Source organism: Lutjanus erythropterus, chromosome 4, assembly GCF_056507025.1.
Source record: "Lutjanus erythropterus isolate fLutEry1 chromosome 4, fLutEry1.hap2, whole genome shotgun sequence".
In the NCBI taxonomy this organism is placed as follows: domain Eukaryota; kingdom Metazoa; phylum Chordata; class Actinopteri; order Lutjaniformes; family Lutjanidae; genus Lutjanus; species Lutjanus erythropterus.
In genome coordinates this window covers 9998128-10014864 of record NC_139320.1, presented here as the reverse complement: position 1 = coordinate 10014864, position 16737 = coordinate 9998128, and the positions used below count along the sequence as shown (strand labels likewise).

The following is a 16737-nucleotide window of genomic DNA, read 5'->3' as shown; positions in this document are numbered from 1 at the left end:
AGGTGGGAGACTCGCAGATCGGTTAGATAGTTTATTTTTGAGTCTCAAGATGTTCCAATACCATTTTTTCCTTCCTGATAACTGAGAACTGGTTGATACCAAATATTGATCCAATATCAGTGCATTGAAATAGAATTTGATCAATTTGGTAAAGAGTAAAATCAAGTTCAAAAACCCAAAGTAAACTCAAAAAGTCTGTTGCAGGTTTTTACCACAGATCCAAATGAAACCAAACCAAATCAGGAAAATAAAGATTGAAATAACAACTCCAAAGACCTGACTCCCTCTAATCATGAGCTGGCAACAATAATGTCCCGGTTAATAGTGTCTCCCTCCTCCACTGACCATATAAAATTGGCATATTGGGCACTACTGGAACGTAGCAGGATACCGTTTCAAGGCTAATGAATTAGGACTTTTACATAATCACTTTTGGCCACACTGAGTCAGAATGGCTTTTCTATGATCAGTTTTAACACACCAAAATGTGCCATGTCACGCCCAAGATGGATCCTCTCTGGAGTAAGGCCAGAGCACATCCCACACGTCTTCAAGCAGGTAACGGTGGCATCTCATCCACCACTGTCAACCTGTGATGACCCCTCCATCTCCCCCTCAAACTGGCTTGTTTTGTGAGACTTGCCTCATGTGTGCAGGAGACCACAGAGATTTTTAAAAGTGTGTTCAGCAGTCAGTACTGTGCAGCTTCTAACTGAATCTCTGTGGTTTGAAATGTATTTTCTCTCTTAAGTTACTGCTGATGAAACTTGATTTTGGTGTGTCATAATTAAAGCTGTTAAATGACAAAATAATCAGGGACCTTTATTGTAAAGAATTGATAAGAAATTAAGTGTTTATTCACCATTTTAAAGCTGCTCAACTTGAACTAAGCTCATCTTCAGTTAAAAGACACACCTTCATGTTGTAATGGAGATACAAATTCCTGCTGAACTGAGCTGATGTGCTGAGTCAAACCAAGTCAAGTAAAGCCAGCACATGTGTGTAGAAAAGGGGTAAATGATGTGGTATTGGATTGATGTATAGACTCACATGTTTGCCGATACCAGATTCTGCATTTTAGCGGTATCAAAGGCATTTTCCAATACTTGTATTGGTATCTGAACAACCCTTGTTGTGTTTCCTTACAAAAACATAAGTATCTGACAACCTGGGAGTTAAACTCAACAATCAGCTATCTTTTTGCAGAATCAGTTACTTCACCTTTAAAGGATTTAAGGGACATGCAAGGCGAGGAGTGGAGAAATTGAAATAGTAGAGAGGACAATCAGGTATTGGAAAGAATAATGATATTTAGTAATAAGTCCATCACACTACTGATGCGTCATTTTATTGGAAAATCCACACCCCTGAGTAGGATGACCAGCTGACTGCAACCGTATCAATATGTTTTGTCATTGAAAAAGGATCAACAGTCTACTGTAGAACACTGAATCAATGTAAGTAGTAAAAATTACACGTCTTTATTCCAGCAATCTTCCCTGCTCTGTAGTAGATTTCCTTTTTTCTGCCAAGTAACGACTGTCAAAGGGTGGAGAAACAAAAACAGATAAAAAATGGAAAGAGGGAACAGAGAGAGAAAAAAGCAGGGAGAGAGTAGGGGACAGATGGGGGAGCTGGCAAGCACGTGGCACACTTTGCATGGCAGTGTGTGTATGTGTGTGACACACAATAGTGGTAATTATCTTAGCCGTTGAGTGCACAGAGGGCTTGGCAGTATAGGGTATGATGAGGGGATGGAGGGAGGTGGGAGGGTGGGCAGTCAAACAGTAATATAATCATAGTCCTTTGTGTGAGCGAGAGCAGAGGGCAGCTCAGTGTCAGCTGTTATTGAGTGCTTATCCCCTAACGGCCTCCCCTACAGACAAACACACACACACACACACACACACACACACACACACACACACACACACACACACACACACAATGTATAGCCATGTCTATAAAATTGCACTATTCATACATTCATGCTCAGCCACTTTCACACGTCAGTTCCCTGCAAATCCATCAGTCACAGATGAACAATGTGCATTATTTAAACCAAACATTATGCCTAATCTGACATGCGAGGAAGTGTTCCTACAGGTGACAATTTGATCTGCTGATACAAAGCCAGATCACTATAGTAACCAATGTTAATGTTACAGTTGTCTTAACTACAAGCAATACAAACTTTGTTTTTTCATCTTTTATTACCTACTCTCCATACAGTCTGAAATCACTACTGTTTGTGTAGAAGCCATTATCTCTGAAAGTGCATGTGTATGTATGTTTACTTATATTTAGGGCTGGATATTGTTTAAACCTAAAGTGATACTAGTACCAAATACTGATACCCGTCATGTGAATAGGAGCATTCTTGAAATAATCCTTCCACATTTTATAAATTTATTTTTATCAGACACTACAACTGTGTAGTATAGCCTTTTGAATGTTTTGGTTGCATCTCAGACAAAGACACTGTACATACATGCAGACTGTATGGATTGTAGCTGCTGCAGTAGAGGGCCAATCGCACATTGCATGCCACAGTAAATTGAAGAACGCTTGTGGTGATTGGCTGCAAGTAAAAACAAACAAAGTATTTTTTTTATAAACCTTGCTACAAAAATGATAGTAATTATTGTTTTACTGGAGAAGCTTCAATACTACTTGGCACTGGGTTATTTCAGTTGATGCCATAAAGGTAGTGATACCTATCCCTACTTTTATTGATGACATTTATCTGACATATATCTCACAGTTACATTATGGCAACTCCCATTTGTGGACACAAAGCTGGTCTCCACAAAGTTGTGTCTTTTGGTCATGGTTGGGATAATAACTAGGCCTGAGCACTAGAGTGAGCAGTTATATTGACAGTATTACACTTCTCCACGGAGTCCGCCATGTTGTACTGCCATGTTTCTACAGGAACCCCAAACAAAAAAACACTCTCTGGCTCCAGACATGGTTGTTTGCATTTTCCATGAGTTTTGTGGCCACCGTAGGTTGTCCTGCATGCTTGGAAGGGGAGGGTGAGGCAAGGGGTATTCAGTCAGTTGCAACCCGCACCCCATCACTAGATACCACTAAATCCCTTGAATGTTCGCTTAATGCATCAAGCAAAAATGCAGACAATTTTCTGGTTCTAACTTTTCAAAATTGAACATGCATTCAGATTGAACACCTAGTCAGTTTTCTGCTTTGCATTATTAAAATTTGACCACTGGGCTGATTCTTCAGCCATTTGCTTTAGCTTGCTAGCAGTGCACTTAGGTTTGATGTTTGACTCAGAGTTTTTGTTCACTCTCAACTTAGCTCCTTTGTTTTCCTCAGTTGCTCACCTTTTTCCTTTTCCCTATCACATTTATAAAGTAGTGTCAAAGGGCCTCAGGATAGACACAAATAGAAAAATGTCCATTTCACACAGACATCAATTTACACTGCATGCCAAGAGTGAAGAAGTGTCTGTTCATGTTGACTTCTGTCTGTCCTCTTTGTATATTATCAAGTCACCTCTAAAATTCACTCCATGTTCACATACCTTTAGGACTTTTATTCTATAACAAAAAAAAAATGGTAATAATAAATGGAATATCTTTGCTTCTTAGTGTGTTGATCTGACAAAGAAGCAAGTAAATGTTGTCACCTTGGGCTTGGGGAGTGTGAAGCTTGAGACTGAATAGAATAGAAGTGGAATCAAATAATAGAAAAATATAACAGTGAGATTAACCCATTAAAAAAAAAACTTCTCTATTCATTTTTATTTTCATTTCTGGAAATAGTGTGTGACAAGAGTCAAAGGATGACCTGGAGCCTGGAACATCAAAGTGAGTGCAGTGAGGGGTTAAGCACACACTGTAGTATGGAAGCCTGTTTAGGACTCATAAATGATTCTCTGGCCTGGTCTTGATCCTTCAGCCCTGAGGAAATCCCACAGCTGACCAGAGAAAACACACAGGACACATCTTAGACTTGACCTTCTACTGCATAACCCACACACAAAACACACACAAGCCTCCTTAGACAGCTCTCTTTCAACATGGCCTCTTTCTGTCTCTTGACCCTCACTTACTCTCTTTTTCTCTTTCTGTCTCAGCTCTGCAGGGATCAGCTCAGCTTCTACACATCCTCGATGATAAATAAATGTTTCGCTTTGTCTCCTCATCAATAATGCAGACTTACTTTAAGTGCTGCTGTGGGGGCTTGCATTCTTTGTCTTTTCCCTCTGTTGTTCCCTCTCTCAATTCGTTTCCTCACCTCCATCCCTCCATCTGATAGAGCAGAAGAGGGGAAACACAGAAAAGCACTCAGAATCTCCTCCAGTCTTTCAGAGCCTACCTGTGGCTTTGTGAGAGAGTAGCAGGGGTTTACCTGAGCAACAGGAGAAATGAAGAAGATGCAGAAAAACACAAGAGATTAGAACAGATTTGACTTTTATTACTACTGTAATGAGATTGAGTGGAAAAAAAAACATTCATGCATACAGTATGTTGACTGGTGAGGTTATCTTAGCAGTATCAGGTCTGCTCAAATACAGGAAAATTATTTATTTATTCAATGTTTAGGGCTTAAATCGTTTGGATCATTTGAAGTGGGGGTATTTGAGGTATTTAACAATTATCACTGTGTTACCTATACTACATGGTGTTTAATACACCTCCAAGCTTGGGCAGGGTCAGCAGAAAAATGTATTTTAGCTACTTTAAAACGGCCCAATCAATACCTGTGGAAATACCCTGTAGAACATGGGACTTGCTGGTCTTTCACTGCCTTGATTGATGTTAGTTTGTGTTATTGTGTGATTTCAGTCAATCTGAACTATCCTTTAAAAAAACATTGAAGTCACACAAAAACACAAACAGACTAACAGATTTAGACATCAGTATCTAGTAACTCCCTTGTTCTGCAAGGTAAAATCACTGATTTCAACCATGGAGTTTGGTTGGTTTGGAGAGAGATATTTGGTTTATATAACGGAGGTATCCTGCAGGAAAAGGCTGTCTGATGGCAAGGTGAAACTGTAAAAATATCTAAATATAGCGCACACCTTTTTAAGGTGGGCCTTTTTTTAGGTGGCTAAAATATGCTTTGCTGCTGACTCTATCAACAGCAGTTCATTGCTTAATTTCATACACCCAGACCACTGATGCATACACCAGCTGGGAGCGTGGCAAACACCATCTACCGTAGGTAATACATTGACTTCTGATTACTAAGTGCCTCATATAATGTTTTTGATTGTTTATAAAAATAAAAAAATAATTAAATATTTTTGCAGAAATGTTTTGCACTGTGCATAAACACCTGTATTAAAGACGGATTATTCACATTGGTATATGGCTTGCATACTAAAATCATAAACGTTACAATGTTGTTCACAACACCTGAACTATTTTTCTCATAGCAGCACTCAAATTTGCATGTACGGGTTTTTTGTTTTTAAGCGGGACAGACCCATTAATCCCCAGCACTACAGGTTGTATGGCTGGTTCAATATTTGCTGTCTATTTACTGTACTTTGAGCACACTCGAGCACCATTAACTCTTATGCCTTGGTCTTACATTGTAGCAGATAATAGTCTATAGACTGTACAAAACTCTGTCTGTCTATACATGGAGCATGCTGTTGTTGTCCTTAAGGATCTCCTTGACTGTCTGGACTGCAGGGCACTTACCAGTGTCTTCAAGATCTCAGACTTTGCAGTACTCCAGTGATGAAAGTACAATTTGAAGTACCTTTTCCCCTCTCTCGTTTACATGATCTACTCATTTATACTATATATATACATATTTACATGACATTTTCACTGATTGCTCTTTGATCACAGGAGTATTGTTGAAGCTGCTTTTTATCCAACAAAGCCAGGTATTGAATATTATTGTTGTATTCTCTCTAAGTCTTATTGTGTAAAAGCAGCTGCATGTCTAAAGAGTGATTGCACTGTTAAATTTTCATACAAGAAGATTAGACTGTTGGTCTAAAGGCATGAGTCAAAAGAAAAGGAGCACAGAAAGTGAAGGCTTTCGCTATATAAAGGAATCACCTTGATGCTGCAGTGATACTGCAATAACACATTTGTATAATGCACCTCATTGAACGCATGTACGCTTGTGTGCATGTGCAAATGTATTACGTGCTTGTGTACTCGTGTGTGAGTCAACCACACTCTCAGAGTAAGAGAGCAGAACTTCTTCTATCTTTTGGAATATACAAAAGGTTGTCATTTGAGTTTTACCCTGCACAGAACAACTTTAGTGAAGTTCCCTTTTTGTAAGAGCAGAATTCTAAAAAATGTAATAGAATTCTGAGCAAAAGGGTATTTTTTCCTTTATTCCAGTTTCAAATGCCCAGTTCCAACTGCAGCCCTTGCTGCTGCTAACATCTACTCTTGGTGTCAGGCGCATGTAGACGGTAGAGTGTAGATTATGGTTGGGCAATATTCAGCAAACTGACATATGACGATGTCCACGTTATCCTTCTAGTTATACTAAGGAAGAAACACACGAACACCAGCCTGCAGAAAAGAAACACAGCTGCAGCTAGTATGATTACCATTAATTTTAAAGCCCTATGTTGTATCATATTTTTAATTTTCATTTTATTTTGTTGTTTCATTTCTTTTCAGTGCAGTTGGGTTTTGCTGTTATAGTATTAGACTTTTGCATGTTTGTTATATCTTATGGAATTTTTCTTTTCAAGTGTCAGTGTTGGTATCCAGTATTTTACACTTTTATCTTCAGTAAGTTGGACAGTCAGTGTTGTATCTTATTTTTGGCCTGCTCTTTTCATTTATTTTTTTCATCTTTTGCATCATTAATATGTCTTTTTTTGGACTCTGCCGCACTTCCTATTTTTTCCTCACTTCTGCTCAGTATTGAGCTCCTGATATGTGCCTCGCCCCTGTTCCACCCATGCCACCTCAAGGGGAGTGACTTAAATAACTGTTAGTTCAACCTCAGTTTCAACAAATATATGCTGTATTTTGTATCTTTATGTTGTAACAAAATGTATACAACCGCTCTCATTAAGGCTTTGTTTTTTGGATGCTCCCCAGCAGGGAGACAACGATAGAACAACAATATCATCGTCGTCCATTGCAAAGTTTCACTGTGGATAATTGTCCTATTCTAATTCGGTTAGATTATTATAGAATTTGTTCTAGATAAAAATAACCAGGTGGGGATGAGAACTTTGGACAGTCCTATCCAGTAAATTAAATAGTTGATAAAGCAGATCTATCAATCACAATGATATAAATCTAATTGTCTTTTTCATGGAAGGAGGAAAAGCACAGTAAATAATGAAATTAATGATGGCTAAATTCCAGTTAGTCACGGCTTAGTGGGTTACTTGAATAGAACAGAGTCATAGTTAATGTTTTTATTAACACCTGTACTTTTTGTTACTATGAGGAGTCAAAATGTGTGCCGCGAAAAAGGCCTATGTTGTCATAAAGCAGCCCACTGTACTGTAGGTGCACCCATTGTACTGCATGTCCTCTGAGAATACTGCAGGACAATACTGTACATGGATATGTCTGTGTGTGTGAGTGTGTAGCTGGTAAATGTAACCTGACAGTATAAAATGCCTAGAAGAGTGTGTCAGCATTCGGTGATGCCAGCGACGGTATCTGTGTGTCATTGTGGTCCATGAGTTTCTGGGTAAGGAGCTGCTGTGTATCTGATGTGATGTGCAGTGTATGCTGTGTGTCACAGCAAAACAGCTGTTTCTTTATACAGCCGTTGGGCACCTGTGTTAGCGTGTGTGTATTTGTGTTGTTGTGTGTGTGTGTGTGTGTGTGTGTGTTTGTAAGGGGCAGACTGCCTTGTATCACTGTCACTCACTGAGACAAAGAAAGACACTGATGTTGTTTCACACTGACACTTATCTGACTCCACTGTCCTTAAGTCTTACCCTGCTGCAGGCAGATATATGTGTTCTTGTGTGTCACACAGTCACATCACATCAAACCACGGCACCAAAACTCTGGCCTAAAGCCCGTTCCTCTCCTCCGCAATCATTTTTTCACATCCCTCACTCCACTCCTCCAGTTTCTTGTCTTCCACTTCTTTATCAAACCGTTTGTCAGTCTGTCTATCTCTTTAAGTTTGAAGGATTTATGAGTGGACACTGGTAGTTTTATTTCTGTTTGCTCTCTGTGTGTGTGTGTGTGTGTGTGTGTGTGTGTGTGTGTGTGTGTGTGTGTGTGTGTGTGTGTGTGTGTGTAAGCACATGGGAGAAGTTAGCCTTCAAAACTTTCTCCCAGAAAGAGTTTTCAAACATGTCTTTTCTAACATGTCATTTTAACCCAAACCATGATCTTTTCCTAAACCTAACAAAGTAGTTTTGTTGCCTAAGTATAACCAAACTGTACAAGAAAAGAGAAAATACTGATTGACAAGTCTAAAAGTAACAGTAAACATGGAAGTTGAACCACATTCATCTGCACCTACTATGTTATGACTTCATATTGTCTTACAGTCAGAAACTTTTCAGACAGAAAGGCTTAAGGACAAATTTCTTAAGTATGTGTGAGAAGCGTTGGTTGGTTGATAGCATTGTTTCAAATCAGAATCCACTGGTCAAATTGCAACCCATTATAAAGTTTGATGATATCTTGATGCATCAAAAATTTTGATTTCTATACATGATTTATTTTTTTTCTCACTATGTGACTGCTTGCTCCATAATTAAGATAAACAGAATCATTTCTTTCCATGATCTTTTATTAATACAATAGTAGTTATAATTGTAGTTTCTGGGTGAAAATGTGAAATATTGTTTGTCATGTTATGTATTTTAGTGTAATTAAGACATAATTTGTATATGGTATGGCTTTTGTCCAGGCCTCTATTCCCTTCAACTTCATAGAAGCCAAAATGCTTCCATACGATACTTTTAAAGTTAGTAGGTTCTGGTCAGATTGTATCCGTCTGTGGTTGTTCACGCTCAGCCATCCTCACCGAAACTCAAGAAGCAGCTTAGTTTAGAACATTAACATGACGCACAGTTACGTCCGTTACATTTCATGATCTAATTGATTCAGCTGTAAGGAACAGACAGCTTGGTCTTACAAAATTGTTACAGGTGATCAAAATGTTGAAAATGGGGTTTTAAATTCCTGATTATTGACTTTACTGCATGGAGACATAATCTTTCAGGGGAGAATTGTGATGCATCTAAGAACTGATTTCCCCCTTTCCCTTAAGCAGCTTTTGGAAATGAAGCCTAATGTGTGTACAGTATAGACGTATTTGCCCTACACAGTGGCTGTGTGTCCAAGCACACGCTTACTATTAGCCAATTTGACGGCTGCCGTATTGCTGCCACATTAATGCCATGTGTCTGCTGTTGTAGCAACACAAGACTGTAACCCTCAGCAGAGGTTTGTGGGTCACATTCTTGTGTCTTGCATGCTTTAATTGTGTTTTTCTTGTACCACTAATGTCATAAAAATGGAGCTGAAAGAACTCTGATCTCTTATGAAAAGAGACAATTACAAGTAATAATGACTTTTGGCTAAACAGAGGGCTAGTCTCCTGCCCTCCAAGTCAACCTCCTGGCTGTTATTATGAATTAAGTCACACAGAGGGTTTGATGTTTACCTGGAGTGAGCAGCGCCGTACAGAAATATTCTTTATTTTCTGCTCTAGTTCTGTTACAAAAATACTGTCTCTGATGTTGTTATGCTCTGAATTCATGGGGTTAGGCCATGGCACACACACACACGCACACACGCATGCACACAAGCACACACGCACACACACACACACACACACACACACACACACAATGCACATGCACACACACACACACACTCAGCAGTCATGTTCTGCCAGCACTCCTTGTAATCCCTCAGACAAATTACAACGTCTTCTCCTCCTCCTCTTTTCTCCTCCTCCACCTCCCTCACTCTACTCTCTCCTTCCAGCTGCAATTGGATTTGGATAAAGATGGCTTTTCCTTTTCTTCTCTATTCTTCCCTGCTTTGGCTAAAGAGGGATTTGCCCGGGGAGATTACACGCAGACACACATACATGCATGCTCACAGACTTGCAGCGCGGAGACATCGCATTTGAGGAAAAAACATCTTCACTAACAAACAAGCTGCCCCCCTCCCGTCTCACTCCCCCCCTGCTTTCACTATAGCGACAAGCTCCATAGCCAGAGGTCAACAACCTCTCTTGCCTTTGCTGTCTTTCACTGCTTTGCTTCTTCTTCTCTCCCACACACTATGATTGTTTAACTATTTTGCACCACTTTCTCCATCCTTTCCCTCTGTCCTCTTTGCATTTTCTTGTCAAGGCCCACCCCCCACCCCCACCTACTTCATTCACTCTTCCTCTCCTCCTATTTCATCTCATTATTGTCCTCAGTGCTCTTGTTCAGGTCAAAGGAGTTGGCCTCAACACAGTGTGATGTTAACTCCGCGCCCCCTGCAGAGTACTGCTTTCTCAGGGAGCAGGGGTCGACCTCCCGCCATTCCACTGCAAGCAGTTAAACTCATGTACTGGACAGTGCGTATTTGTGCTCTATCTGTGTGTATGTGTGTGTAAAAGGGATAGTTCAGGGTTTTTTGAAGTGTGTGAGGATAGTCAGTGTATTACCTATAGCAGTCGACATGCTTCCTGTTTGAAGAACCTGCAGGAGTACTGGTGTAGGAAGCTAAGCAAAAGAAATAGTAATAGTAATAGTTTTAATGTACACTATATTTAGAACATTTTCATTGCTTTAGGTTTGCCTTAGCCATCAGACAGCCTTTTCCAATGGGAAACAGCTGTTATATAACCCAAATATCACTCTCTCTAAAGCCACCAGACTCCTTTTGCAAAAAACAGTAAGTTTACCTTGCAGAAAACAAGAATCGCTGGTTTGCTATTATGTGACTTTGGTGAATCACAATTAAACCTTTAAAACACCAAAGTAACACAATAACACAAACTAAATGATTACAGCAGCAGTAGACAGCAGGTCCTGTGTTCTGCAAGGTAAAATTGCTGGTTTTGCCAATAGAGTCTGGTTGGTTTGGAGAGACAGATATTTGGCTTATATAACGGTGGTTTTCATCTGAAAAAGCTGTCTGTCAGCAAGTTAAAGCAGTGAAAATATTTGAAATGTAGCGTACACTGAAACTGATATTGATCAGCACAAGACAACACAAAAAACAACAAGACAGCAAGTGAAGGATCTTGATTTCTCCATATCAAAACATATAAAGATTGAATGTGCTATATTGTGTGTACTTTGTAACCATTTACTTAAGGCAACTTACTGTGCTCTGTGAAGTACTCTTTCAGATTTGTGGGCCGATGATTCCACTGTACTGCTGCACTGTGGAGAAATGTGTTTTTGCCCATTAGGCTTTGAATCGATAAGGTATGAAGTCTGTCAAGCTTCCTCTTGTAAATTAGCCATTATTGTCTTTTAAAAATGAGAAATAATTGATTAGTACTTTGGAACCATATCACTGACAGTTTTGCAAGTGAGCAGCAACTTGATATACATGATTCTTTTTTCCACTGTCAACCAGTCAGGCTCTACCTTTAAGCTGTCATGAAGCACAGTGGAGAAGGAGACTCCCACAGAAAGAGAGTAACAGATAACTCAGCCATTTTGCATAGTGCACTGTAGTATGCAGAGTATTAGGCTATTACAACACACTGAACGAGGAAATACACCCTCAGGGACTAATTTGTGTGTGTGTGTGTGTGTGTGTATGTGTATGTGTTGACGTAGAGGGGGTTGGTGGTAGTGTGACTGAATAATTGAAGGGTGGAGGCAGCAGATGGTCTTTAACCCTGAACCCCAGACAAGACAACAATCAATATTTAAGCAGAGAAGGAATGATACGCTACACACATACAGACACATGTGTACTGTATGTAAACTCAGTTACACTTCCTTAAGAGAGACAGTACACTGCTGTCAGTGTGTGTGATATATGGAGTGTGTTTTTCTGCACACCGAGGGAATTCGCACTGAGTGTGCAGTGTGGGAGCAGGAATTTAAAGTAAAGATTTTGCTTGGGTGTGTGTGCTTGGATGACCAACAGACCTGAAGTCTGTCTGCATTTAATTGCCAGCTGACAGACCTCTGTGATTCACAATTTTTAAAAACCTCGAAAAACCTTCCTTTATGTCACTGTGGTCAGCAACAGCCATGACCACAGTTTTCCAAAAATCACACGAATGCAATATCTCAAGAACGCCTTGAGGAAATTTCTTTGAACTTGGTACATATGACCACTGGGACTCAAGAATTAACTCATTAAATTTTGGTTGTCAAAGGTCAAAAATCAAGGTCACTGTGGCCTCATGTCTGTCCCATTCTTGTGAACGTGATAATCTCAAGAACATCTTGAGGGAATTTCTGCAAACTTGGCACAAACGTTCACTTAGGCTCAAGACTGAGCTGATTAGGTTTTGGTGGTTGCAGGTTATTGTAATTACACGTTCATCGCACTCTCGTAAAAACAATGTGTCAGGAATGCTTGGTTACTGAGAGGAATTAATTTACAGTTACTAATCAAAATGTTGTTTCATGTTAATGACAGCTCAGTGACAGTGATTATAAAGGGTTTACATCAAATACTCTTTTTGAGTTGCCTGGAAGACAGCTTCACTTTACCATGTGCACTTCTCTAGTTTGCAAGTAATTTTTGTTACTTAAGATTGTCAGTGTTGCACGTTTGTGGCCAACGTTAAAGCGTGTATCAAAATATGTTCGTGCAGACAATGTTTCTATGCAAATATGCCATGATAATATATGTGCACAGAAGGGGACGCACGTCATGTGTTTTGAATTGTACAGACAGTTGGTAAGAACCACAGTGTCTTCCATTTCTCCCCCCTTTCTCTCCCACTCACTCTTCCTCCCTGGGCCACCAGTAGTGGTAATGGGGAGGGACCTGTCAGCTCACTTAATGCAGCTAATGTTTGCCTGCGCCTGGGGACACGAGCACAGAGACACACACAGTCCTGACACACACAGCGCTCCGCTCTCTCCCTCTGTCACCACTCTGTCACATTCCCTCTCTTCTGCCTCCCTCCCTCCCTCCCCCTCCATCCCCTCGCTCCATCTCCCACTCTCCTTCCCCTCCCTGCATCCCTCTCTTCATTCTCTCTTCCAGCTTCTTCTTCCACACTGCACTGCACCCACTCTCTTAATATTTTTCAGTTCTTTTCCCTCGCAGCTTGAAGCTTTTTAGGCAGTGGCTATTATAATCACCTTCACCCTCCATATTAGTTATGTGCTCTTGTTATTGCAAATGACCCCCACAGCAGTGAAGTGGTCTTTTTCAAGTGAAATACTCTTACTTTTCTTTCACTTTTCTCTTCATTCCCATGAAAAGAAAATGCATTAGTCCATCTATCAATACTTTCTGATGTCTCTGGCCTGTTTATAGCACTCAGTTGCCAGTTAATTCCTAGTAAAGATGCAAATCTCCATCAGGTCACAAACAGGGGTAAATGTGCATACACTGGGGACAATTTCATCTGTGCATTAATAAACATTTGGTACATTGGTGAGTATTTATGGCAGCAGGATGGTGAATGTGGGATTGTCTCAAAATAAACTACAGTGGCCACATTCATCATGATGAAGGGACATGTCGCCCTGTGCAGTGGTGTGACTCATTTATGTGTTTTTAATAGTCTAAGAATAAGCTATATCGGGCTTTGGCTACACAGACAATACAATACAATACTTGTTGGGGCTGCAGCTATCACTTATTTAAGTAATCAAGTATTCAACCAATCATTCCATCATTTACTTAACTGATCAGATAAGCAGTACTTTATCTTTATTTAAGAGAAATAGTAAATACACAAAAGAGAAAATAAGACAAGTCTCTTAAAATGGACAAGTAAACGGTTTCTTTTTTAAAAAAATCAACTTTGTTTTTTTATTGCTGAAATTACATGCAATAATATTTTGTGTCAAAACCACACCAAACCACAGAAATATACCTGCTGTATGTGTGTGTGTGTGTGTGAGTATCATGATGCTCAGGCTTTCACAAGTTGAGTGCAGCATTTTATTTTGTGGTAATTTTCTTGAGCATATCTTAGCCAACTTGGAACATTATAACTTTAAGTTCATTATAACGGCACTATGTTACATTCTTAACTAGGTCTCACATATAGCCATAATTAATGTAATTCATTCACTCATTTCAACTAGCAACTATATTGATTCATTTTGAATGCTAATGTTAATGCTGCCTTGTGTCTGGTCCACTAGTGGCTAGTTTGGTTTTACTGTACAGAGTTTATTATTTGTTTCAGCTTCTCATGTTTCTCAGCCTTCATCTTGCAATTGCACCATCAAATCACATCCTCGTCATGTTCCAATATAGTTATATGGATAAAAATAAGCTTTGAAGATTTTTGCTAATATATCTACTAAATAAAGTCATTGTTGGCTTCTGTCTTTGTTTACATTTGTTGCCATTAAAAATATATATGATTTCACCAGCTCTATCATTTAAAGTTGATTAAAACTAAATTAGAATTAAAGAATTGAAGGATCCAGGTATGGTACATTCTGATCCTCTTCTCCCTTTTCTTTGCCATAGTCAAACCATACTCACACACACAAACAAAAATAATAAAATTCAGACATTTTGAATGCAACACTTTGCCTTATGCTTGTAAATACTGCTATAGGCATGCCCCTGTAACTGAACATAAACAAATATAAGCCAGTGGAGAGCACAGGAAACAGCTACAAGGACAGCCAGGGAAGCTTAATAAAAACAAATGGCTTATAGAAACAAAAAAATACTTATGCGTTTCTTTCTCTCTTTTCCCTCCTCCCTCCCTCGCTGCTGTTGCCTCCCTTCATCTATTCCTCCCCTACGCTCTGTCGCTCTGATGAATATCACCCAAGCAAATCTGAGATGCAGAGGAATCTCTCTCATTTCTCACCCCTCTTTCCCCTCTCCTTATCTCTCCCTTTCTCTCCACCTCCCTCTGTGTCTTCGGCTCCCCTGTCTTTCTCTCTTCTCTCTGCCCGATTTCCTTATCTACCTTCCCTTCCTCCCCCTTTGCGTATGTGGATCTCATTCTCTCTCATTATGATGATTTGAGGTTCAGCTTCAGTTGCTGGCCCATTAAAACCAAGCAGCAGCAGCAGCAGTAAGCCTTGCCTCTCCTTATACTGCAGGCAGACAGCTCATAAGATGGCCTCTACTCTGCATACTGCATTATAAACTCAAATACAAAAATGGCCCATGTCTCTGCTGTTCTTGCATCCAAATATAATCTGTTGGAATTCTCTAATGCAGCAGAGGTGGTGGCACACACACCGACATGCTGAATGACCTTGGCAAGTGCCACCTCTAGCCAAACTGCCATATCTCAGTGCCAGCCCTTGATGAGACCTCCCATTCTTCAGGGAGGGATGTTGAGGACTGTACAGGGATTGGACAGTGGACAGAGGAGGAGGAAGAGGAGGAGGGCTCTATGCTGTAAAACCTAGATGTGGGTAAGAGGTGGGGCATGGGCAGGGGGCAGGAGATCTCCATGGCTCTGTCATGCTATCCTGATCTGTTCTACATGGCCGGATCCATATGTATCTGTACCCAGAGAGTTCATCCACTGATGTATTTGGGTCGTCACTAACAAGAGACAACCCAACAGTAAATCAACCAACACACAAAATGCAATTATTATGTGATTAAAATAATAATAAGGAAGGAAAGTTCATGAACATGGAGAACTTCAGTTACATGATGCATGTTGTGCTGATGTGGGTGAATTTCTTGATGAAAAAGCTCTACGTAAAGTGGAGATTAGTGGGTCAGGTGGTAGGTGTGAGATGAGGTAGGGTAAAATATAACAAAGGCTGAGCTGCAGTTGTTTGAGCTGAAGGACGTGTGTGAGCGTGGGACAGGATGGAGTAGCCAAACTGAGATTTAAGAGGATGAAAGGAGGAGGGATGATGGTGTTGTGGCTCTCAAGCTAATGTCACTAAATTTTCCATATATTAAATCAGTTAGCTAAATCAGCTAAACCTATAAACTGATTGCATTTGGGTGAAAGGCCTTTGATGTGAAGCCAGCTCATAGCTGTTGCCTGGAAAACATTCATAAATGCACACTATTTTTCCATTATTATTCTAACTAATATGACAGTATTCTAAATTTCGTACAGGCATCTAAACAGCATATTCAGTTTGGATAGTCCTAATTAGGCCTTATTCTAAATGTAGCATTTTCCAATCAAGACTTATGGGAAATGCCAATATTATTTGGCCGTTAGGAGCATTCCTTGGACATATACAACACATTTGCATACGCGTCTCATTCAAGGTTTCTAACACAGTTTGCAACACATGGCCTTGCCTGAAATGTAAACAAACCAACCAGCTAACAATTTGCAGATAGATGAGATAGATTTTCAAAGAAAAGTCAGTATTTGTAGTCCAAAGGGGAAAGACATCTACTTTTAAACATTATGAAAGTCTTGGATATTATATAATTACAGCATATAAATTATATTCCTACATAGGGTGTAGTTGCAGGCTCTATGTCATTACGTTAACTGAGGAATGCATGGCTGCAGGACTGCTGTGGATCAGTGGAAGAGCAGGTTGTCCACCAATCAGAAGATCTGTGATTCAATCCCCGGCTCTTTGCATGTCAGCCTTGAGTGTGTGTGAATTGGTCAATGTGACATGTAGTGTCAGCAAAAAAGTGTAAGCACTGTCAGTGGTTAGAAACCAAG

At 39.9% G+C, this 16737-nt stretch overlaps 1 protein-coding gene across 1 annotated transcript in view; it reads left to right on the top strand.

The window, feature by feature from the left end:
- dscaml1 (Down syndrome cell adhesion molecule like 1) overlaps positions 1 to 16737 on the top strand; it is a 140603-nt gene that overhangs the window by 53361 nt on the left and 70505 nt on the right. The gene's annotated exons all lie outside the window — the stretch shown is intronic.